The sequence below is a fragment of the Hyperolius riggenbachi genome, chromosome 3, assembly GCF_040937935.1.
Source record: "Hyperolius riggenbachi isolate aHypRig1 chromosome 3, aHypRig1.pri, whole genome shotgun sequence".
Taxonomy (NCBI): domain Eukaryota; kingdom Metazoa; phylum Chordata; class Amphibia; order Anura; family Hyperoliidae; genus Hyperolius; species Hyperolius riggenbachi.
Window position 1 is genome coordinate 225,811,975 of NC_090648.1, and position 24,989 is coordinate 225,836,963.

Sequence of the window (24,989 nt, forward strand, 5' to 3'; positions counted from 1 at the left end):
GACAGGAAACTGCCAGGAGTACCACGGTCCTCAGAGTTTCTTGTGGGAAGGGTTTCACCACTATATCAGTCATACAGCGCCCCCTGATGGTCTGTTTGTGAAAAGGAATAGATTTCTCATGCAAAAGGGGGTATCAGCTACTGATTGGGATAAAGTCATTTCTTGGTCGGAGTTTCTCTTTAAAGGGAATCTGAAGCAAGTAAAATTATTTAAAATAAACACATTATGTAGCTGCAAATAAATATTACATACTAACCTCATCGTCAGTTCCTCTCAGAAGCTCACCATTTTCTTCTTACAGTGATCCCTTCCAGTTCTGACAATATTTTGTCAGAACTGAAATATACCAGTTGCTATCAGTTATATATCAGCAGCTGTCAGTTACAACTGAATGTGCAAGGTAATGTCCATCTTTCCTAATGGCTCAAGTGGGTGATATTACAGTTTAACAGTGTGCTGACCAGGAAGCTGTTATGGGGTTAATGGCCATTGTTAAAATGGAGGACGCATAATTCCATTGATTACAGTGGACAAATGGGACACAGGAGAGGAGAAAGAGATTGAGAAGTAGACTGCACAGGAGGCAAGTATGACCTGTGTATGGTTATTTTTACTTTTTCTTTTCAATTCAGGTTCTCTTTAAGAGCCAGATCTGGTCAGGCCTCTTCAGTGCAGTTGCCTGCCTATATGGGAATTGATTGATATTTGTGGGTATGATTGTTGCTTTTTAATGTAAAATTGCAGTTAGAATAAAAACTATATATATATTTTTTTTAAGTCAAAATTTATTGAATGTTGTCATTTTACAACAACAACATTAGGTGGTGCCCAACAGCAACATTTGCTGTGCCCAACCCGAGTATAAAACAAGACATAAAAACAAGAACAACAGGAAAACAATTAAACCATCTCGAGCTGTCGTCAGGTATTCATTTTTAGTCAATCAGTATTCTCCCTATCCTGGATAGAAATGGTCCCTTAGAAAAGATTTGAAAAGTTTTCCTGTCCATAACATTATAATACACAGCAGCAGGCATAGTGATAATGGACATCATTTTAACACACATCACCTCCAGTGCAACTTGGATGCGTACCATTCATTATCATGAATAGAAATGCATCTGTTGTCCGCAAGAATACATGCAACAGTGAGTGAGTGTGTTGTACTTTGCAGCAGGACAGTGAGAGTAGATAATTCTGCACTATCCTCTGTCCCCTGTACTCAGTGCTCTGTGTGATGGGCTGAATGACACATGCAACAGTGAGTGAGTGTGTTGTACTTTGCAGCAGGGAAAGTGAGAGTAGATAATTCTGCACTATCCTCTGTCCATTCAGTGCTCTGTGATGGGCTGAATGACACATGCAACAGTAAGTGAAGGTGTTATACTTTGCAGCAGGAAAGTGAGAGTAGATCACTCTGCACTATCTTCTGTCCACTGTACTCAGTGCTCTGTGTGATGGGCTGAATGACGCTTGGATTTAGCCAAATTTTGTGTATCATCCACCATGTAGTTTTGTTTGGCATTCTTCTTATGCAAATATCAGTCTCCTGCCATTCAGCTTCTTTTTTCAACTGTTATATTGATGATTGCCATTTGGGCAGAAAGGTAAAGAGCACACATTAATCTTAGTGAAAATTTAATTACCAGGTTCAGGGAATTCTATTAAAACTTGATTAGGATTTTGTTTTATTGAAGAGTTTTTCCCAGCCTTTGGGAACTGCAGGAAAATCCCACAAGCCTGCGGGTCTGTTTCCTAACACATGGTTCATGATTGAAAAAAGAAACAGACTCTTTCATTAAATCCTCCTTTTACCTTAAAAATATTTATTTTTGGATATCAGTGGTCTGAGCCTGTCACTTTCCAGCTTTTTTTTTATCAGCTGGAATGCTTAGCAGTGATCATGCCATGAAGTAATTTTTGTCTCTGCAGCCTTCCACTAGACTATAATCATTATAGCAGCTGAACTCTCAAATTAATTATTTTGCAGTATGGAGAAGCCCTGGGGATAATTCATACCATTGTTTGGCTTAGTTAAGTCTGCTGTAGCTCGGCAGAATAAGTCCAACTTACCTCTTGTGAGAGCCTATGGAAGCCTATGCACATCCTTGCTCTAGTCACCAATTACTATACCAATTGTTTTCATGGTTTATGCAGGATCAGAGTTGGATTTTATTGGCCAAGTAAATTTACACTTACGAGGGTTTTGATTTGGCAATTGCTCAGCCAATAATAATAATGTAACTATCACACTATGTGACAATGATTAACAGTACATAAAGAGTATGTAGTTCTACAGTATACTGATCCATATTCCAGAAGTTGCTGTGTTACTGTTGGAGCTTCTATGCAGTTCATCATTAAGAAGGTCTACCACACTGGGAAGTTTTTTTGTAATGACAGTTTTTTATCTTATCCCCGATGACAGGAAGATAAAAAAGGACTGCAAAATGTAATGCAGTACGGAGGGCAAGCTGCAGCCAGTGACCAGTTTTGCAGATTGGATGATGATGGGCTGCAGTCTCATCTGCTGTACAGTGTATTTAGCTAAGCCAGAAGATCAGAGAAGTGATGAAATGACAGCAGAAAAATGGTGCCAGTGCTTGTGGTAGGCTGATTTTTTTTTTGTCTGGCTCAGGTGGTACATGCTTTGCTTAGCATTCATGATGATAGCAGCATTGTTGAATTTTAAATCTTGGGTGATTATGGATTTAAGAAATTTTAAAGACTCTAGTTGAGCAACAGCTGATCCCTTGTGACTAAAGCTTTGTATACAAAGATGGAAGTTGTTCAAAATGAACAACAAAAAATTGATCGGCCGATTGTCACTAAAGGAAACCAGAGCCGAGGGATTATAAAAGATTTATACATACCTGGGGCTTCCTCAAGCCCCATCTGCACGGATCACTCCCATGGCGCCGTCCTCTGCTGTCTGCAGCTCTGGTACCAGGTCTCATCACTAGTCCGGGCCAGTCTACGCAGGAGAAGTGCGTCCTCTACGTATCTCTCCAGCGTCTGCTGGAGAGATCCGAAAAGAGCGTACTTCTCTTACGTCAGACTGGCCCCAATTGACAGAAGTGACGGGACCCGGTACCGGAGCTGCAGACAGCGGAGGACGGCGGCGTGGGAGTGATCCGTGCGGATGAGGCTTGAGGAAGCCCCAGGTATGTATAAATCTTTTCCAATCCCTTGGCTCTGGTACACGTTCAGGAAAATTGAAGCGAACAACTGAAAAAGACAACTATAAATGACATTTCTCTTTCGCTTTGGCCAGTCTGCACAGCAGATTATTTCGGCCAATTGTTTCATAGTCAAGAGTGTGTGCAGTAATCGATAGATCATGAAACAAGCATCCCCGATGTACAGCTGTATGAAAAAGGAAAAGTGCTATTTCTGGCTGCACATGCAAATCATGAAGCTTTATCGGTAGTTTACAGTGTTTTGTGTATGGGCTCCATCGCTAGCTACGCATCACTCATGACTTGATCTTCCAACTTTCATTGTATGTTTTGACTTCTGTCTGATGTGTGTACAAACCTTAAGGAGTGTGTTTTTCTATATTCTACTTATCTTAAGAGCATTCAGCTCCAAATTGTTGCTACTGCACCAAGAAAAGAACTGTCCCACTATGTACCAGTTAGCACACTCATCTACATTGCATGTAAGTGCAACACTTGTTGTGCCATCTGTGAACTTCAGAAGGTTTATAGTTGGGTTGGTGGAGGTGCAGTTAGTAGTATAGAATATTGGTACGTACATCGATGCAACTTTTGGTCAGATTTTCTTTTTGCTCTGTATTCTGTGAACGGTTTGTGTTTTTCATCTCGGTTTGAATCCGTCTCTGTCCGTAACTGTGAGCTTTGCCATGTAGTTCTGGGAATACTTTTCAGTCAATTATTTGTAGTAAATGCTAAGAAAATCGGACACCAGCCTCAGGTCATAAGTCTTACCTGTAGTTTATATTGCATCACTCCCTAATGGTGTCACTTTGACCACACAACCAAAAATACTGACTTTCATTAGAAAGTTAATTGGATATTTACTAGGATATTTGAAATCATCCTATAGTAAACCCAGATTATTTTTAAAGAATCTTTGAACCATTTTCCAGTCAAAGTTTTTGTAAAACCCTTGCCTTCCTTTCACGTCAGCCAGTGGTATAATATTTTAATGAAATGCTAAAAAGCAGCCTAAATATCTTAATTTTATTTTTTGATGAGCCGGAAGGGAGCAAGAGGGTACCTTGCTGAGGTACCACTCACCCCCCATTCCCCAAAAATGGAATAGGGGCATGGCTGACCTGAAATGGCATCAATGAAGGTTGTAGTCTGGATGCTGATAGCACCTATATTAAGGTGTTTGGGCTGCTTTTTAACATTGTATTTCGATCATATACCATTAATGAATGGGGAAAAGAGGCAGCAGAGCCTGGCTTGTAAAATATTTGACTGTACAGGGACATTAAATGGTGGTAATAGTGGGTTTAGTGGGTTCACATAATTCTTTCTAGGCCACTGATGTGTATATGATTATTCTACTTTGTTGTAGAGTAGGTTCACACTTGTTTAAAAACTGTATCCGTGGCTCCGTTTTGGGGCCTGGAGCAAAACTGGAGCCACGGATACTAATATTAAAAATAGCAGTAGTCTTCATCAACTTTCAAAACGGATCCGTGTGCGTTCCAGGAATCCATTTTGAAAAACTGAATGCAGGGTTTAGATTTGTCAGGACTTCACAGACTCCGGATACACGGAGGGGTAGGGCAAGGGCTGGGCATACGTTTCCACGGATTGGAATTGTATGCTGCAAAAGTGACATTTGCGGAAAAGCCAGGGGGAGAACATTTAAAAAAAAAAAAACGGATCCGTTTTAAAGGAATTCGATCTGTTGATGGACAAGTGTGGACCTAGCCTTAATTTGGAGGGATGCTTAGCTTAGTTTTGTGTGTAGTGCCCCCACCAGGAACCAAGGTTTTGCTTGTGCCACCTCTAGATAGTTTGAGAATAGATTAGAACAATTTAATCAGCACTGTTAGTATTTTCTCAAATTAGGCAAATTTATGTTACCCCCACTAGTTTTCGAGTTGCATCATCAATTTTCCAATCACTTCTATACAAAAAAATCACAAAAACTGTCGGAAATCAGATCGACCCGTTGGAATGAATTGTTTTGACCCATCTATCTGATTGGATATTGCATGGTGTGCACTAGGCATTATTCTGGCTGTATTGTTTGGGCATATAGAGAGACACAGCAGATCAGCCATTGCTTTAGGTTGAAGTGGATCATTACCTGGATTTTGTTATTAATTTTTTGGGAGTGTGAGCTTTATTGAACAATTGTTACAGCTTCCCTCAGATTTTGTTGTGTAAAATTTTATAAAATTCAGACAAGAGTTTGTTTGGACGAGGAGCTATTTGAGTGGCTAAGATTGTAAACGATTTACTGGATAGTGATATTGCCATTTAGGGAATCTACCTCATTCTCTTAGGGAATCTAGTGCTTTCATTGCTTTATACAGAGCACACATCTACTAAAATAAAAAAACATTTAATTACGTAACGGTTTTTGTCATGGAGCAACAAATGCAAACTATTATCTAGGACATGTATGTAGTGCGATTGACTTCGGGCCTAATTTGCACTACATGCATTTTTCACACTTTTCCTCCATTTGGAAACACAATACTGACAGCCCACTTTAATGTATGGGCATGTATGTTCAAGTTCAGATGTGCACTTTTACAAAACTAACAACTTTCTACTTGTTTTTTCTAGATACTGTGTTAGTTTTTCAATTATAATGTATTGTAAAGATGCCATAAAAGCACACAAGACCTAACTAGGTGACGTGACATGATGACGTAGACGTGTTTATTTACAGTTCCAAGCATACCAATAACTAGCCTGTGTTCCTTTTCTTCTTTTTCTGCCTGGAAGAGTTAACCTTTTAGCTATGCAAGTGACAGTTTCTCTCCAGTTAGAACTTAGGACTATAGCGTAGCCCTCACTCATAAGGAACTACAGCCATAAAACACTTGTCTGGTAGAGAACAGCTTCTGAGTACAGGGGATATATAAGAAAGGTCAATCGTTTTTATAGTTTAGCTCTGGGAGACTTGAAAGACTGTGCCATTGATCAGAGACAATAAAACATTAACTATTTTTGCCGCTTGGACGTGATCCTCACGTCCAGGCGGCTGCTGTGCTGCTGATGCGCGCTTCGGCATGCTGCCATGGGCGCGCCTCAGTGCCGCCTCTCCCGATAGCCCAGAGATCAATGAATGGGAACATGGTTCCCATTTATTGACTTTATGTCCCCGGCAGAAAAAACGGGTCTTTCTGAAAAAAAAAAAAGTTTCCCATCCTCTTCTCGCTTCCTGGACGCGAGAAAGACCCAAAAAAAATCTCAATGTGGCCATCTTGTGGCCAAATAGTAAAACTACATCTACATACATTTTTCAATACATAAAACACACATTATTACATTTAAAATTAACTGTTTTTCCCACACCAAAAATTACCCAAATAAAATTTTTAATGGAAAAAAAAATTACAATTTAAAAAATAAATAAATAAATAGTTACCTAAGGGTCTGAACTTTTTAAATATGCATGTGAAGAAGGTATATTATGAACATGTTTTAAATTATAAGCTTGTAAATAGTGATGGACGCAAAACTGAAAAAATGCACCTTTATTTCCAAATAAAATATTGTCGCCATACATTGTGATAGGGACAAAATGTAAATGGTGTAATAACCAAGACAAATGGGCAAATAAAATACATAGGTTTTAATTATGGTAGCGTGTATTATTTTAAAACTATAATGTCCGAAAAGTGAGAAATAATGAATTTTTTCAATTTTTTTTCTTAATACTCCTGTGAAAATGCATTTAGAAAAAATAATTCTTAGCAAAATGTACCACCCAAAGAAAGCCTAATTGGTGGCGGAAAAATCAAGATATAGATCAATTCATTGTGAAAATTAGTGATAAAGTTAATAGCAAATGAATGGGAGGCGAAAATTGCTCTGTTGCATAAGGTGAAAAATCCCCGCGGGCTGAAATGGTTAAATATAATTTTTAAATGTTTAAACATAAATTTGTGGGATATCTACATTTTTTGGAGTAGGAGGATAAATATAATTGTTTATCTTATAATTTTATTTTTTTTCACCTAGACAAAGTGTTGATAAAGAAGCATGTGTACAAATGCATACATTTTTGCAATTGACAAATGAGAGTGTGGCCTAAATTATGACATTTTACACAAATCCAAAGGAATATCAAACAGTTTCAGCATTCATCATCACCATTCCAAGTAACTTTTTTTCATTTCACATGAAGTGAAGGGGTACTCAGATATGTATATGTAATGATAATTTTCGTAATTCAGCCTTCAAAGAGTGTAGCTTAATTGAGACTCATTATGCAGATGTTAATTGCACAAGTTACATGGCTGAGTGTGTTGTCTAGCTGTCTGGGTAAAGAGGAAAATACAGCATGGCATGTTGGTGATAAGAGGTGTAGAAGTACTCTTGCTCCTGTAAAGGGATGGCTGTGCCAGTCTGACATAAGTGTTCTATTTCACATCCCTTGGCAGCCATGTCCCTTTTGTGTCCAAGATGCTTGCTTCACCCTCATGGGATTGAATATATATATATATATATATATATATATATATATATATATATATATATATATATATGTATATATATATATATTATAAAGCAGATCACCTTTCATGTCTTTTCTATCTGAATTTCATTAAGTACTAGTTTTCAGTTTCAGTAAGCCGTAGTATATGCAGGGCTGTGGAGTTAGTACGAACACCCTCAGACTTCAGCTCTGTCTCCAACTCCTCAGTTTATGACTCCACCAACTCCAAAACCTCAACACCAACTCCTCTAATTTGCATATTACAATCTTGTTGATTGAAAGTATGTACAAAAAGGACATTTCGTCACAGCCAAAGCTTAGCAATTTTAAAGCTATATCAAGATGGCATCTGCTTTTGGGAACAAAAAGCTCCTGGCAAGGAAGCTGACAATGTACCCTGTTGGCCATCCCAGCCTTTCAGTGCCAAATGAATGCCCCAGCATGTTGTTGGTATAATAAGATTCAACAGAGCTGAGTTCAAGAGTGTAGCTCAGCAACCTTGCAGAAACATGCCTCTACCTTTTCTATACCTGATATGGAAAATCCCAGGGCAATTTTCTTAACCTCTTGACGACCAGCTAATGCCGATTGGCGTAAACTGGTCGTCTGCGGGTTACCATGGAAACGGCCGCTCGATCGAGCGGCCTTTCCATGTCAGTTCACGGAGGGTGTCTCCATGAACAGCCGGAGAGCCGCCGATCGCGGCTCGCCGGCAAAATGTAAACACGCAGGGAAGAAATCCCAGCTGTTTACATCTTACGGCGCTGCTGCGCAGCAGCGCCGTAGGGCAGATCGGCGATCCCCGGCCTCTGATTGGCCGGGGATCGCCAGCATCTGATAGGCGGAAGCCTATCCTTCAATGCGCAGGACGGAGCTCCGTCCTGCGCATTACGGAGAGAGGGAGGGAGGGAGGTAAGGAGGCAGAGGGCGGAAATGGCTGCGGAGGGGGGCTTTGAGGAGCCCCCCCGCAAAACGCAGATGGCCGGCGGCGATCAGACCCCCCCGGCAGGACATCCCCATAGTGGGGAAAAAAGGGGGGAAGTCTGATCGCCCTGGCATAATACTGATCTGTGCTGCGGGCTGGAGAGCCCACGCTGCACAGATCAGGCAAATCACCCCTGGTCGGCAAGTGGTTAATTCTTCTGTCTTTAAGTTAAGGTGAGATCTCTAAAGTTAACTCTTCAATCCTTAAAATAACTCCAGATTTCTAAAGTTAAAGACAGGCTGTTAATTAATTGCATGTGAAAATAACTACAGAGGATGTAACTTAAGGACTGAAGTCATAAGATAACTCTCTCACTGTGAAAACATATCTCTACACCTTAAAGCGGAATATAACCCAGCATTTCAACTTTGCTCTAAAACATTATTTACAGCATATTGTATGCAACCAGCATTTTTTTTTTACTAGACCAGCATTGGAAGGGTTACACACAGAGCTTTAAAGTTCCATGCAGATGCATCCGAAGTTTAGATAGATACATTTAAGTAAACACAATGTAACAAGTGGTGAATGTTACACACTCTATGGCTGTCCTCCAGCTCCTGCACAGTCAGAGAGTGTGTGTCACATTCCTCACTTGTTACATTGTGTTTACTTAAATGTATCTATCTAAACTTCGGATGCGTCTGCATTTCTCTCCACGGAACTTTAAAGCTCTGTGTGTAACCCTTCCAATGCTGGTCTAGTAAAAAAAAAATGCTGGTTGCATATAATAGGCTGTAAATAATGTTTTAGAGCAAAGTTGAAATGCTGGGTTATATTTCGCTTTAATAAGGCAAGATCGATGTGTGGTGGTAAGTTTTCTCTTGCGTTATTATCTCCAGCTGATCTTAGTGAATTGAGGCCAATGTGCTGGGATATTCTAACTTTTAAGCATTAGTGTACATCTGTGGTTTTTGTATGTACTAGTCCTTGGTAAGAGTACTTGTACAGCATGCAGACAGAAACAAAGAACATTGATTGTGCCTTTGGAAAGCTAGCTGTAGGTACATGTAAGAGTGATGTGCAGTTACTCTGCAGGAGAATGAGGGGATTCTTCCTCTATCACACATTCTTCATGAACCATCTGAACCAGGTTTACGGGTGACAGAAAACACCTCTGTGTTCAATGTGCACAACATTCTCAGTGAATTCACAGTAGCTCTGTGGGAAGTGCATATGTTGAGTATAGTACTACTATGTAACTTAATTTGTAGTCACCAACCCTAAATTTATTAACCTATCAGATGAAATGATTTTATGAGAAACGGGAGGACATAAATTTGCATACAAAAATTAGCATAAACCTACATCAACCTAGAATTATTTGCATCTCATTGACAATCCCTGCTAGTGACACATGTAGTTACATAGTTATTTGGGTTGAAAAAAGTCATACGTCCATCGAGTTCAACCAGAAATTAAAGTACAACACCAACCTGCTCCCTCACATATACCTGTTGATTTAGGCTTTACTCTTACCGCAGAGGTATTACTTATTATATATAAAAGATTGCTGTGTATGCATCAGATATACAGTCACAATCAGATATGTATTTCTGACTTTAAAAATACTGTGACTGCTTTATTGCAGCAGCACATATAACTTGTTTTTTTGATTGGTTTATTTCATTTTTGTGGACTGGGCACTGCTATTACTGCATATATAAGTTATTTATGATGATTATTATCTGAGAAATAGATCATTTTATCATATTTTCTCTTTTAATTACAATTTGAATTTATCAGGAGTCGGAATCTGTGCATTTTTTCCCCACTCAGTTTCTAGGTACCCAAAAATTGCCTCGAATTCTCGTCTCTGACGCCACAGCCCTGATGGCTTCCAACTAAATACTAAATTCTCCTGTCCTTCTTTGTCTTAGTTGACTGATAGCTCTACACAAAGTGGGGATAAAATTTACCACACCTCTACAACGTGGCTAGTTTACTGCAGCAACACTTTTATTCCACAAAGTGGAGGGATGCTGCGATGTATACTAAAAAGTGAGAGTAGTTAATCCTGTTTCACAAATGGCAGAGCAATACAGGGCAGCTTTCCTAGTCTCTCACTTCTTGAATCTTGTCTTATATTACCTGTTGTAAGGTCTTAAGCCTCATCCACATGGTAAACTAAACCTAAGCAGTGAAGATGGGCGCACATCGCACCATTTAATTTGGGCACCGCCATAACCTACAGTGCAATTGCTGGATATGGTGGGGGGAGGGGGGTTGTAATTTGGGTTCCAGGTACCCAATTACAGCTAATGTCGCTGCAACAACTGGACAGGTTCTCACTCACAGCTTTTGCTTCATGCTGCCGTCGCTGGGCATTTCACCGCACAGCAGATCATGACTGTCAGTGGGATGACCGCTTTAGAGGCCTGATATTAGAGCACCCGTCCACACTGGGGATGTCTTGAACAAGGTGAATATAACATTTTCTACTTTAAATACTTTACTAATTAAACATTAAATGGAAACAATGTTCATTTAAGCCTTCAGTTTATTAAACATTAAATAGAAACCATTATTAATCGTTAAGGAGAACACTGTGCTTTGTATCTTAAATGGTTAAAAAGCGATCAGTCCTTCTTCCAAACTCTTTAGTGTTTATGAATTCATGTCATGTCAGTGTGCTTCTTGCTGCATTTGATTGGTCCCTGATGATGCTGAAGTTATTGGGAGGTTCCTCAGGAAAAGTGACATAGTTCATGACCTTTAAAAGACATGAGAAATTGGCAAGCTGTCTGAAGTTGAAACTGAGTAGTGAGGGATTCACATATAATCAATAGCGTGGAGGTGGGGAGGATCATGGGAATCAAAGTTATTTCTTTTAACCCTTTTGAGAATCGTTGAGTACTTCCAAGGAAGCCATAGCATCAAGTGCCTCTCGATCTCCAGCATGGACAACTATATAACTAAACTACTGACTTGGGACTTTCAGCCGATAGCTTGATACACGCGTGTGCCCAATGTTGCCTTGCAGGGACTCAGTCCCTCGGGCAACAGGTTTGGCTGTGCTCTGTACAGGCGCATTGTGTTGCTATAGAGAGGGGAGGCGAGTTGGCAGAGCAGCTGGGAGGGAGAGAACAATGCCCTCAGCCAGTATTTGGCCTTGTCAATGCACCGAGAGGGTTGGGGCCCTTTGTACACATGCCAGATTCTATGCCAAGGACCATAGTACATGTGTAGAAGCACTGGAATATGCCTGTATGAGCAAAGACATTTCCAGTCAAATTTCCAGTCAAGTAGAGCGGCCACCATTGTTTGAAAATTACAAGACTTTCTTGATGGAAGCTAGATGCTTGCATCCTAGGAGTCCTTAAATTGAGTGAGGCAGGGGTTCACTCTAAAACACATGTTTTCACAACCATTTTCTTCAAACATCACAACTAATGTAAAAATTAGAGTAACCACCACAAAAACCTTCCTCTCTTCATGTGCTATAACAAAATATACTTTATTGATGACATACAAAAACTCCCCAGCAATTTGTCACACGGAACCCTCCCCTTAAAACCATTAAAACCAAAACTGGTAAGTACATGGAGCAATTCTAACCATATCTTCTTCCTTCTCCCCACTGTCTCAGTGATGGTTACTCTCAAAAATGATCGCCCAGCCGCAGCCTATGCGGATCACATTGGTCCACCAATCACTGTCTGACATATGTGGGCCCACCACCAGCGCACACCCCGAGGCCTCCACTCACACACTGCTATATGGCCATCTATGTTGTATGTAACCTTGTCACTTTTAAGCTGTTTCAACAAGAGGCCTCCACTCCAAAAAACTTTTGCTTTCCTTAATGTCCCAGCATGTATGGATCCCACTGGTATAGTCTACAGAAAGTATTGCAGAAACACTGGAACATACTGTTGTTAGATCAGAGAATTGCCAGGATTGTTGGGGACAGACCATATATGACAGCCAAAAGGGCACAAAATCTAAAAAACTTGTTAGTGAGATCTGAGTTCAATAGTACTCCGAAAGAAACATGGTTGGGACAGTTTCCCCAGAAATTTGGAATGTTTAGTTGTGGCAATTGCTGTGTATGCAATCTGGTTGAAAAAACAAAAACCTTTATGAATGCAAAGGGTACTAGAACTTATGAAATCAGAGAGAACATTAATTGTAATTCTGAGAGAGTGGTGTATTGTATCACGTGTCCCTGTAATCTACTCTATATTGGTAAAACAAAAAGACGATTGGGAGCGAGAATTGGGGAGCATGTAAAAAATATTGAAAAAGCAGAGAAAGATAGCCCCTTGGGTGCACATTTTGAGAGGTACCATAACAAGGACCCTTCGGGACTGCGCTTTAAGGGAATTGTGAAACAAAAAGTCCCAAGGAGAGGAGGAGATATTGAGAAGGAACTCTATAAAATTGAAACTAGGTGGATATACCGTTTGGGTACAAAAATCCCCCAAGGACTAAATTCTGATATTAATATGGTATATTTCCTTGATTAGAAAATTGTAATATCACCTGTATTATGCATACCCTGAAAGTTGATCGTACAATGTATCTCCTAAAATAAATGATGGGCTGTGGATGTTTAAAGTGAGTGAAATAGTTAAATGATATAAAATATACTCTGCAAGGTAACATCGGCCTGTGCCGTAGTATGTGAGATCAAAAATATAGAATATACTGTAGAGTGAACTGTGCAACCCCCAGGAATGAAGAAGTCGTGTGATTACTGAGGACTAACTATAGCCATAAACTTGGAATATTGCCTGACAGCCCGTGGAGGGTTAAACAGAGGGAGGAGATTGTGATCAAATAAAAGGGAAGTGTGTATCAGACAGCCGTAACCCATTACGCTTTGAAAAAGCCCCGTGGGCGGGGCGAAACGCGTCAGCGGGAGGGCCCTGGTCAAGTCATGTGAGCGCTCACGAGGTGGAACCATCAGCGTACACTCCCGAACTCCTGGGGGAAGAGTTGTGTGACGGACCGGCTTCAAGCAGCGGGGTGACGAAGAGGTCGGGCGAGCTTCTGGAGATGCGCCCTGAGCGGAGCTCCCCCGTAAGGTGAATGCCGGTAACGTAAGTGCCAACCAAAGCCTCCTACACATGCGGGCTAAAGGCTGCTTGATTGCCAGAGTTGCCGTGCTGTATATAGAGGACTTTTGCTTCATTAGATGGCCACACTGATGCCCATGGATGAGCGGTGACGTATGCAGGGGGTTGTTCCACAGCAAACGGGCTAGAATCAACAGGACTCTCAACAAGTTTAACTGTTAGCAACATACTACTGCGCAGTAGAGACACCATGCTGGGACATTAAGGAAAGCAAAAGTTTTTTGGAGTGGAGGCCTCTTGTTGAAACAGCTTAAAAGTGACAAGGTTACATACAACATAGATGGCCATATAGCAGTGTGTGAGTGGAGGCCTCAGGGTGTGCGCTGGTGGTGGGCCCACATATGTCAGACAGTGATTGGTGGACCAATGTGATCCGCATAGGCTGCGGCTGGGCGATCATTTTTGAGAGTAACCATCACTGAGACAGTGGGGAGAAGGAAGAAGATATGGTTAGAATTGCTCCATGTTCTTACCAGTTTTGGTTTTAATGGTTTTAAGGGGAGGGTTCCGTGTGACAAATTGCTGGGGAGTTTTTGTATGTCATCAATAAAGTATATTTTGTTATAGCACATGAAGAGAGGAAGGTTTTTTTGTGGTGGTTACTGGAATTTGAATTACCAGAATCTCTCCTCAGAAGACTGAGTGGTGCTACAATTAAATTGGTTGGCCACCCGATCCTAGTTGTTGTGTATAATGTAAAAATTAGATACAATGCAAGTAATGTACAAGAGTGCACCAGGCTGTCAGTTTTTTCCCCACATGCAAAATTTTGCATTAGATGTCAACAACTCGGGATGTCAGTTTTAATGTAAAATTTTACAGCGGGAAACAATACACAAACCACTGCCTAAAACTTTAAACAGAGTTGTTTTTTTGTTGTTTTTTTTTTTGTATGATTCATTACTATGATTAATCTCTGAGCATATGGCGTTTATCTCTACACACTAATAACACTAATACAAGCCTTCAGCTAGAAATACTGTTCATGGTACAAATCACCTGAAAGAATGTAATTATTCCTCAGCTTGGAAATTAAGAAGTTGTTTGATGAGGCTCAGTGGGGCATATTCACGGAGCAAAGTCAAAATTGCCATGCACAGTGCACGACAATTTTAATGTATTCTTACAGCAGTTACATAGCGTGCATTGTGCAAATAGGGCAACCTATGTCACCTAGGTAACCCATGCATTGCTAGTGTGAGGCAGGTTATGTAAGTAGCTTAACGCAAGCTACACTGGCGACACACGTTGCCAACGCTATGTAACTGGTGTCACACGTTGCCAACGCTATGTAACTGGTGTAAGTCGGGTTTTAATTACTTTGTGCTGCCTGCGTAAGGACATTCTAATGTAGTTTTGTAAATAATCCCCAATGGAAGCAAATGCCCTCTGTATGAATTACTTCCTGTCTACATTTATTGGCTCATAAGTATATATCACAGCTGCCATGTCCATTCAGCATCAATAGGTCACTGGCTATGGTTGCCCCTGTTCATTTAGTTTACCCCAGCCATGAATTTGCTGACTTTGTGAACCATCTGAGACTTAATCATTTACATTTTTTTCAAAGCTCCTGGTGAGTGTAAATTGGATTTTTGTAGTAATACGTTATCCATTCTTATTACTAATTCATGGATGGAGGAAGATGACTGCTCTTGTTACTAAGGATAGCATAATGGCTGCGCTTGCATGGAAGGCATGATGATTTGCTTATTATATGGAGGATATAATGGCAACACTTGTGATATGAAGAAATAATTACTGCATTTATTATAAAGGTGATATAATGGTATCAAAGGGACATGCTGTAATTACTTCACTTGTTACAGAGATCACAAAGAGGAGGTGCTTGTTCTACAGTAGGACTTACAGGAGGACACATTTCTTATTGTTAAATACACTAATATGAATATTATGTTATTATTCTTAATACTAATATTTTCAGAATTGCTCAAGACTCTTGAAAGGTGTATATTGGTGTCAAGTCAAGGTTTAAATCCTACTTGACTGGGAAGGTTTGTTCCAAGCAAGTCTGCAGGTTTGGTTTAGGTCTAACATTGGCTGTTTAGTGAAGTATGGGTCTAGAAAACGTTCAAAGAAGTCTCCAGTGGGCCTACCTTATATACAAAGCCAGAGACAGCTCTAGGCAAATCAACAGTTCTACAACATATTTAAAGAGACTCTGAAGCCTCTTTAAAAATCAGTTTTTAGTTCTTATTTATGTTAAGGATCTATGCCCGACCTAAAACGCAGCTATCCCGCGGCTGAACGAGAGTTTTATCACCCTCAAATCCTAGGGCAAAAATCCATGACTTTCTTGGTCGTGGATTTTGCTGCCCAGGGAGACAGAGCTTACCGCTGTAGCTCTATTCACGTCAATTCACCGTGGATCTCCCCCTCTCTCCCGCCCCTCTCAGTGAAAGAAGACAGAGGGGCGGGAAGAGGCAGCGATCAGCGGGGATTGATGTGAGGAGAGGCAGAGCTACTGCAGAAAGCTCTGCCTCCTCCAGGAAATGCTCCCCCGTTTTTGCCCTGGGGATTTGAGGGTGATAAAATCCTCGTTCAGCCACGGGATAGCTGTGTTTTAGGTCGGGCATGGATCCTTAACTTAAATAAGAGGTAAAAACTGATTTTTAAAGAGGCTTCAGAGTCTCTTTAAAGGGACACTTAAGTCAAACAAAAAAAATGAGTTTTACTCACCTAGGGCTTCCAATAGCCCCCTGCAGCTGTCTGGTGCCCTCGCCGTCTCTCTCCGATCCTCCTGGCCTCGCCGGCAGCCACTTCCTGTTTCGGTGACAGGAGCTGACAGGCTTGGGATGCGAGTGATTCTTCGCATTCCCAGACACATTAGCACCCTCTATGCTGCTATATAGTATATGATATATGCTATAGCAGCATAGATGGCGCTATTGTGGCCAGGAACGTGAAGAATCACTCGCGTCCCCAGCCTGTCAGCTCCTGTCACCGAAACAGGAAGTGGCTGCCGGCGGGGCCAGGAGGATCGGAGGGAGACGGCGAGGGCACCAGACAGCTGCAGGGGGCTATTGGAAGCCCCAGGTAAGTAAAACTCATTTTTTTTGTTTGACTTAAGTGTCCCTTTAAGGCTGCATGTTGGCTATAGTGCAGCAGTTTTGGAGGTCCTAAATAAGTTTCTCAGTGATTTGCATCACACTGCCCACTATCCTGATTTTGATTCATTCTAGTCAGAAATTATGGAGGTTCTACATAAATGAACAAGAGTATCTTGCATCAGGGATAGATAAAGGAATGCATTGCCTTGCTACCTATAGAGATTTAAACTGAAACTAAGCATGTAATTAATAAAAAGTACCATAAAACTGAAGGCATGTGTGCAAATTATTGCAGGAATAATCAGTCTAGTTCAGTCTAGTTTAGGAGATATTAGGCACTTGTAAGGTGATGGAAAACATATACGGTAATTTTTTACTAATACAATAATAAAAGCTGTTTCATAGTCCTGTTGTACAAAATAGTAAAATTCGCAAATGTAGAAACGAGATAGAAGATTAAATTCTACCATTCATGTGTATGTTCTTCATTGTTCGGTTATATTTAGCTATATGTCTTTCCCCATTTTCACAGATATTCAGTTTGCTGTCATCTTGTCTTCTCATTGCCTTTTGATGGTTTCACGCATTGGTTTTTGAAATGTCTATCAGAAAAAAAATACTATATATCAGTTGCATTCCAGTAACTTTTCTTTAGATTTTGTTTTTTCCTTTTAATTGAGTAAAAAGTATATAATGTGAAAGCTAACAACGGCACTATTGCTTCACTTCCGCTATGGAACATTTGGTAAGATCTGTTCAATATAGTGGGCAGTAGCGGTGCTTGCGTTTGATACAGAGTGCATGCGCCTTCCACCAAGGGATCTACCAGCCAACAAAATAACCACCCACGTAATACCCACTTTTGTAAAGCCTGGTACACACTGTGCAAATTGCACTTCAGATCCTATTCCCGATCTATAAAATGATGGGGTCTGGAAAAAAAATATATACAGCCTACTGAGAGCCAGTGACTGAACCCAAGCTCAAAATCAATATCTTTCTCGATTGGAAGCAGATCAGACATGCTGAAAAATATTGATAAAATTACTGGTTATTGTTCCAAGTGTCTGTCATTTAGATTCATTTTTGGATCGATATTCAATTGAAAAAAATGATTCGAAATCTGAATTAGAAAAAAGGCATACATGTGTACTTTAGCTTTCTTCTATATTGGACAAATGTCAGATCTGAATATCAATCTGCTAACTCACTTGAATAGGATCTGAAGTGTAAATTGCATGGTGTGTACCAGGCCTTAGGGAGAAGGATACTCTGTCACCTTCTCATTGCCAAGTTAACATTATAAGATGTGTACAAATATCATGCAATGCTGACTAACTCATAAAAGTGTAGAAAGTCTTCTATTGTACTAGCCCACACTAGGAGTTTGTAAAAAATACTTAGAATCAAACTGCAGAAATATGTTTTCCACCAAGAAAACTTTTGATTCTTATAATTAACTCAAGAATTTGTAGTAAAGAGAAAAACATGAATAAAGTTGGATTACATTTTCCAATTACTGGCAAGAGGCAGTAATATGGGTGTTGGAGTAGATTAGCAGTATAGCACCTGTGTTGCGTCTGGTAGCGTTGGTGGAGTTGGACTACACATTCTGTGCACGCAGTGCCCCAGGTTGTAACCGTGTATGGATTGCACATATCCATTTTTCATTTTAAGCTGATCCAGTGCATCCATTGGTGAATTGTTGACCAGTTTTGTCTTTTGTTTTCATCTGTTGTTGCATGTATTTCCTAGGACAATAGAGGACAACAAGCTTGATTTACAATAGCCAGTATCATTGCACACCGCGTGACAATGTTACCGGCCTGTACTGAAAATAGTAACACTCATTGCTCTTGATAGCATGACGAGCATTACCATAGCAACGCATGTAAACAGTATGGGCTTGATTCACAAAGCGGTGCTAACTGTTAGCAGGCTTGTGAAAAACCCCTTATCATGCCTAAAGAAACTAAGCGCGTACTAATTAGCGCTAAGTACCGCACGCAAAGTTTTGGATGCGACGTTTAGGGCGCATCCAGTGCGACTTTATAGGCGCATAGAGTGCTCCATTTTCATTTTGTGCGCACCCTCCTTTGCGCACAGAAGGTTTTGTGCACGGTACTTTGCACCCGATCTTATTCGGCTTGGTGCATGCTAACTACTTAGCACTCTAGTTAGCACGCCCAAAGCCTTTAGGCGTGCTAACTAGGTTAGCACCAAATAGTGAATAAGGCCCTTTGTGTGTGGTACAGAGGTAATGTGGCAGACTCTATGCTACTTCTGTAATGCGCGGTACACTGTTTACAAGCATTGCTATGGTAACGCTTATTGTGCTATCGGTGCAATGAGCATTAGTATTTTTAGTACAGGCTAGTTAATCACCACCACATCCTGTACTTCTAGTTACATAATACTGTGAAGTGGATTGTTTTCTTGGCGGGTTTGAGACACTGGAGACAGTGGTTGTGTGGTATCAGGCTTTGTTCACACCTAAAATATCAATAGCTGACACCAGCAATTTGCGATTTTATAGTCAATTTCCTCCCCCCGCCACCCTGGCACTCGGTGGGCGCTGCGGTTTTCTTAACCTCCCTGGCGGTTTATTTATTTTGCCAGGGAGGCTGCAATGGGGTTTTTTTTAAATTAAAAAAAAAAATATTTCATGCAGCCAACTGAAAGTTGGCTGCATGAAAGCCCACTAGAGGGCGCTCCGGAAGCGTACTTTCGATCGCCTCCGGCAATCGAAAGTAACAAGATAGGCCGCAATGAGCGGCCTATCTTGTTTCGCTTTCCTCGTCGCCATGGCGACGAGCGGAGTGACGTCATGGACGTCAGTCGACGTCCTGACGTCAGAGCCGCCCGATCCAGCCCCTAGCGCCGGCCGGAACTGTTTGTTCCGGCTGCGCTGGGCTCGGGCGGCTGGGGGGACCCTCTTTCGCCGATGCACGCGGCGGATCGCCGCGGAGAGGCGGCGATCGGGCAGCACACGCGGCTGGCAAAGTGCCGGCTGCGTGTGCTGCTTTTTTCAGAATGAAAATCGGCCCAGCAGGGCCTGAGCGGCGACCTCCGGCGGCATACCCCGAGCTCAGCTCGGGATTACCGCCAAGGAGGTTAAAGCACTTTTCTAAGCGCTTTTATAGAGCGATTCGGCTTTTTTCACTTCCTGGCGCAAGTCAGGAAGTGAACTCTTTGACCCGGAAATGAATAAATACAATTTTTTTATTCATCAAAGCGCTGGGGAAATTGCTATACAAATCACTTTTCAATTTCCCTTTACCTTCTATAGAGCAAAAACGCTCAGAAAATGGTACACGCTTTGCTGAGCAGAACGGAAACGAACCGCTCAGATGAGTACACTCTCATGGGGAGTCATTGTACAAGCTTTTTAGGGCGGTTTTCAAAATCGCTGGTGCTTGAAAAAAGGGCCTAGGTGTGAACGTTCCCTAAGAGTTGGGATGGCCCTTATCATAGAATTCATGGAACTTCCTAGTGTCTCCCGCTGAAAACTGACATAAAATATACTGTGAATCTTCTACCATAGACTTGCATTATGTCTGTTTCTGTACAATTCTTGTCTGCTGTCTGTAAAAATCGTGCAGTTTGAGTTTGTCTGTTGCGATAATACTATGGACAAAATCGATATCTTGAAAATGGACATATACAGTATGAATAGCTCATAAAGAGGGAGTGTGTCCTACTCCTTTGAGCATGTTCATTTGTCCACTGTCCTTGGATCTGGAAAATTCCTCAGCAGTGGACCTAGTGTGAACTGACCCTCAAGTAGTTTTGGCTGGTGTCTCACATAATATCTAGTAAACTGAAATCCAAGAAAGCAAAATGTGTCAGTAAATTTGATCTAGTTTTTAGAGGTGCAAAAGTGAACTTCTGTTTCACAGCAAACTAAACAGGAAACCTAAGCAGTCAAAATGTATGGACAGGTTTCCTATGTCGTCTAACACCTAGGTTCTCAACGTGTGGTACGCCTACCCCAGGGGGTACTTCTGATGGTTCCAGGGGGTACTTCGGCTTGATATTATTAACCAAGTATAACAAATTTAGAGTTTTAGAAAATGATAAATCCTATATAAACAACACCAAATTCATATTTTAGCTAATTAAAAGCAATAGTAAATGCTTGAAAATTGTTTAGAACCAATTATTATGTACTATGATTAAAAATGTATTTGTCAAGGGGTACTTGAGATAATGTTTACTATGGCAGGGGGTACTTGGTGAGTACAGGGTTTTAAAAGGGGTACATACCAATAAAATGTTGAGAAACACTGGTCTCACACCCCAGCCATAATGTAACATTTTTATTATATAACCTCTGTCAACAACTCTCCTCATTATTCTTCAGTATTCTAGAATACCATCTTCCCTTTCTCATGAATTGTAATGTGTTTGCTATGGTACTTATTCAAAAGTTAGTTAGGCAAACAGTTTCTAATCATGAGCAGGGACAGAATCACACTTTTTCTGCCCCTAGGCCAGCTTGCTTGTTGCTTCCCTTCAATGTGCAGCCACCACGTCCACCCTCCCATTCCATGCTCTGCCCTCTCTTGCATGTGTGACATCCATATAAAGCAGCCTATCACTTCCATGTACAGTTGCCTTGGGCAGCATCTCCCCTCTTCCATGTCCAACCAAAAGAAGCTGCCCAAGGCTTTGGCCTTTGTGGCTTTTACAGAAATACTAATCATATACACCTAAGGAGCAAAGAAGGTCCATTTAATGGGCGTTGTCAGTTTAAAGTGGCCATACACTTTACAATGTTGATTGTACAGTCTAACCATATTGATATAGTGCCAAAAGATTGTGTATTTTTTTAACAGATTGTGTAGGTGAGTTTTCATACTACATAGAAGTGGTAAGATGGCCAGCTTTAGACTTTATTCCACAGAACATACTCCAGAGCACAGGGTTTCCACTAGTGAGGTACGATTCTTACCACACTACTACTAAGCTGTGTACTACTTTTGTGGTGCAATGGCATTTCTGTCCCATTCAAAGCAGTTGAATAGGACTTGTCAGCAGTACCAAAGATGGCATAACAAGTGCACAAGAGAAAGGTTTGCATTTTCCTGTGTGTTGTACAATGGGAATTCGGAAAAGATGAAAATGTGAGAGGAGTTATTTTCTTTTTGCTCCATGTATAGGCTTTCAAGCAAGATTAAGCCAATAGGGAGAATAGAGGACACATTAGGAACCATTGAAAACAATTTATGACAATAATAGACAATTGGATTTCATTTTTGCTGCATGGAAAGCAATACTGTACTATTTCTGTGCCTGGAGTGAAAACAAATCTACAGTACAAGTTACTAAAGTGAAAAAACAAACTGAGTTTTGTATTCGTCTCTCATTACATACATTACCAATAAGGAGGTTTGTGAGGTGAAGAGTTGGAATACAGCAACAGCAGTTGTTGCTGATTATGGTTATGTATTTGTCTTTCCTTGCAGTCCTGGCTATGAAACCCGCTTAGGGCACAAGGACAGATTTATCAACTAAAGTGTACAGACAGCTGGAGCAGAAGTGGTGCACAAGTTTGTATGTTCTTCCTGTGTGTGTTTGGGTTGCTTCTGAGTGCTCCAGTTTCCTCTCAAAAACATACCAAGCATGCCGAAGTGTGTGCATGTGGTACTGGCATGAGCTCTTTTAGGATACAGAGATTGGCAAGGTTTTGTGTACTCTTTGAAGCATTAAGTAATATGTTGGCGTTATATAGATGCAGCAAATAAATAAATCATATACTCAGCTTTTGTTGCCCAGCTTTACAGCATACATTGATCCTTGGAGAGTTCTATGCAGAGGGGAGAGCTGCTCATCACTAGATCTAGGGGAGGGAAGTATATACTTACCCTGCATCAATTCCTACTGCTATATCTGCAAAGGGGAGACCACCAGGGACACCTACCAGGACACCAGGGGCACCCACCAGGGAAACCCACCAGACCACCCGGGACTCCCACTAGACCACTAGGGACATCCACCAGACCACTAGGGACACCCACCAGACCACCAGGGACACCGACCAGGGAAAGCCACCAGGGACACTCACCAGACCAGCGGGGACACCCACCTGACCACCAGGGACACCCACCAGGCCAACCAACAAGCCAGTAGGGAAACTCACCAGACCACCACAATCCCACCAGACCACCAAGGAAGCATATGTGGGGCCACTAAACTACCAGAGACATGTATTGGAGCCAGTAAATCACCAGGGAAACCTATGGGGGGGACCCCTTAGCTACCAACAGGAAGATCTGTATAAGGGAAGAAAAACAGGCAAAATTGGGAAATGTAATAAGGGTGGTATGTATATATGTGTTCCCTTAAACAAAACATGCTCCATTATCCATTTCCACAAAGAGTTAAAATAAAAGCAACAATGAAAAAAGTTATTCAATATTTTTAATTAACCATAGATACTCCCATAACAGTATCCCTGGAAATGTTCCATGCCATATCCTCTCAGTAAAGGAGAACGATGCAAGCATTGATCCTGGCCATGACCAGTGACAAACCCAATAAGGATTCCCATTGGTCTTTTGGGCTGACCAATAGACGATGCTGGAGGGAATTTTAAAGATGTTCTAGGGCTTCCTATTCTTAGTATAGCACTGTGGCACCTGCCGCTCTCTTCCCGCTGTATGCTGCACCCCACTGACACACAAGGCAGGGCACCCCACACCCTCCCATGCCACACCCCTGCCACCTGTGCACTGCCCCACATTAACACCTGCTTAGCGGGTAATTAGGAAGATGTTCTGGGGATTGTGAATGTTAGCATAGTAAGTGCTGGGCTGGGATCAGTGTGCTGTTCGTCATTCATTGCGGCAGAGATCAATGTGTGTGGTGTTCTCCATGTTGTTAAATCTTGTTAAATCTCTTTTTATTAGCTAAGAACGTAAAGTATACAGCAGCAGTAATAGTATGGGGCATCATACTTTAATATTAATGGAACATGTACAGCAATTGCACATACCATCCGATATATATCATACATGGACACATTAGAGACCAGGCTGCTGAGAGGAGAAACGAGGAAAGAGCTAGATAAAAGGAGAAAAGAAAAAAGGAAGAGGAAAAGAGGGAACCAGCACTGAAATGAGCATGGTCACCACATATCCAGCCTGAAGAAGGAAAGGGGGGGGGGGGGAGAAAGAAAAGAAATAGAAAGTACAAAAAAGAAACAGTATAACCTTTATAGAACATATCAATATAATCCATTTCCTTTAAATGTACGTGATAGGAATAGGATACATTATTTCCCTTCACATAACCCCTAACTACATATAATCTGGTGCTACAAACTCAGATAACAACTGACTACTAAGTGATATTACCACCAGTGGTACACCTATAGCCAATCTAAAGTCAAACATGCCCCATCTTTATCATAGTGAAGACACCAGGGGGGTCAAACTATCCTGGTACCAATTTTCAACACCAAGAAAGGGATGGAGAAAACTAGGATCTGTATGAACTGGGCAAAGATTCCAGTCTGTCATGAGGACACTAATTTCTGAAATGGGTCCAAGTCTCTATAATCCAACCATATGGACCAAGTGCATGTGAAGGACCCCATTTTATCATCGTCAGAGTCTAATTTCTCCATGTGCATAATCTCATTGACAAGTTAGAGCCCAGGAGATCAATGACAGGGAGCTGCTTCTCCGTCATTTGTCGGTATCGAGAGGTTACGGTGTAGGAAATTTCTGAGGTTACTGTCGTGGGAATGACCAAAGGTAAGTATTTATGGTTAACTAAGAACATTAATGGATTCTGTACGTTTTTTTTAAGTGTATCAAATGTGTATACAGAGCTCAGAAAAAAATATGCATTAAAGTGTAGTGCAGCAAAATGTAATTTTCCTTTGTTTAAAGGGAATCTAAGGTGAGAGGGATATGGAGGCTGACATGTTTGTTTCTTTTTATAAATGCACATTGCCTGGCTGTCCTGTTGATCCTCTGCCTTTAATACTTTAAGCCATAGATCCTGAACAAGCATGCAGATCAGATGTCTTTAACAAATCTGACAAGATTAGCTGCATGCTTGTTTCAGGTATGTGATTTAGACCCTTCTGACCAGAAAGATCAGCAGGACTGCCAGTCAGCTGGTATTGTTTAAAAGGAATAAATATGGCAGCTTCCACATCTAACATCTCGGGTTCCTTTTAAA

General features: G+C 41.1%; 1 protein-coding gene and 1 long non-coding RNA gene across 9 annotated transcripts in view; one reads left to right on the top strand and one right to left on the bottom strand.

The window, feature by feature from the left end:
- SHANK3 (SH3 and multiple ankyrin repeat domains 3) overlaps nucleotides 1–24,989 on the top strand; it is a 597,458-nt gene that overhangs the window by 407,964 nt on the left and 164,505 nt on the right. The window lies entirely within an intron of this gene.
- LOC137563431 (uncharacterized) lies at nucleotides 11,204–18,575 on the bottom strand. Its single transcript, XR_011030347.1, has 3 exons — nucleotides 18,366–18,575; nucleotides 17,264–17,398; nucleotides 11,204–11,357 (listed from the first exon to the last, which is right to left on the bottom strand). It is a non-coding gene; the product is annotated as an uncharacterized lncRNA (long non-coding RNA).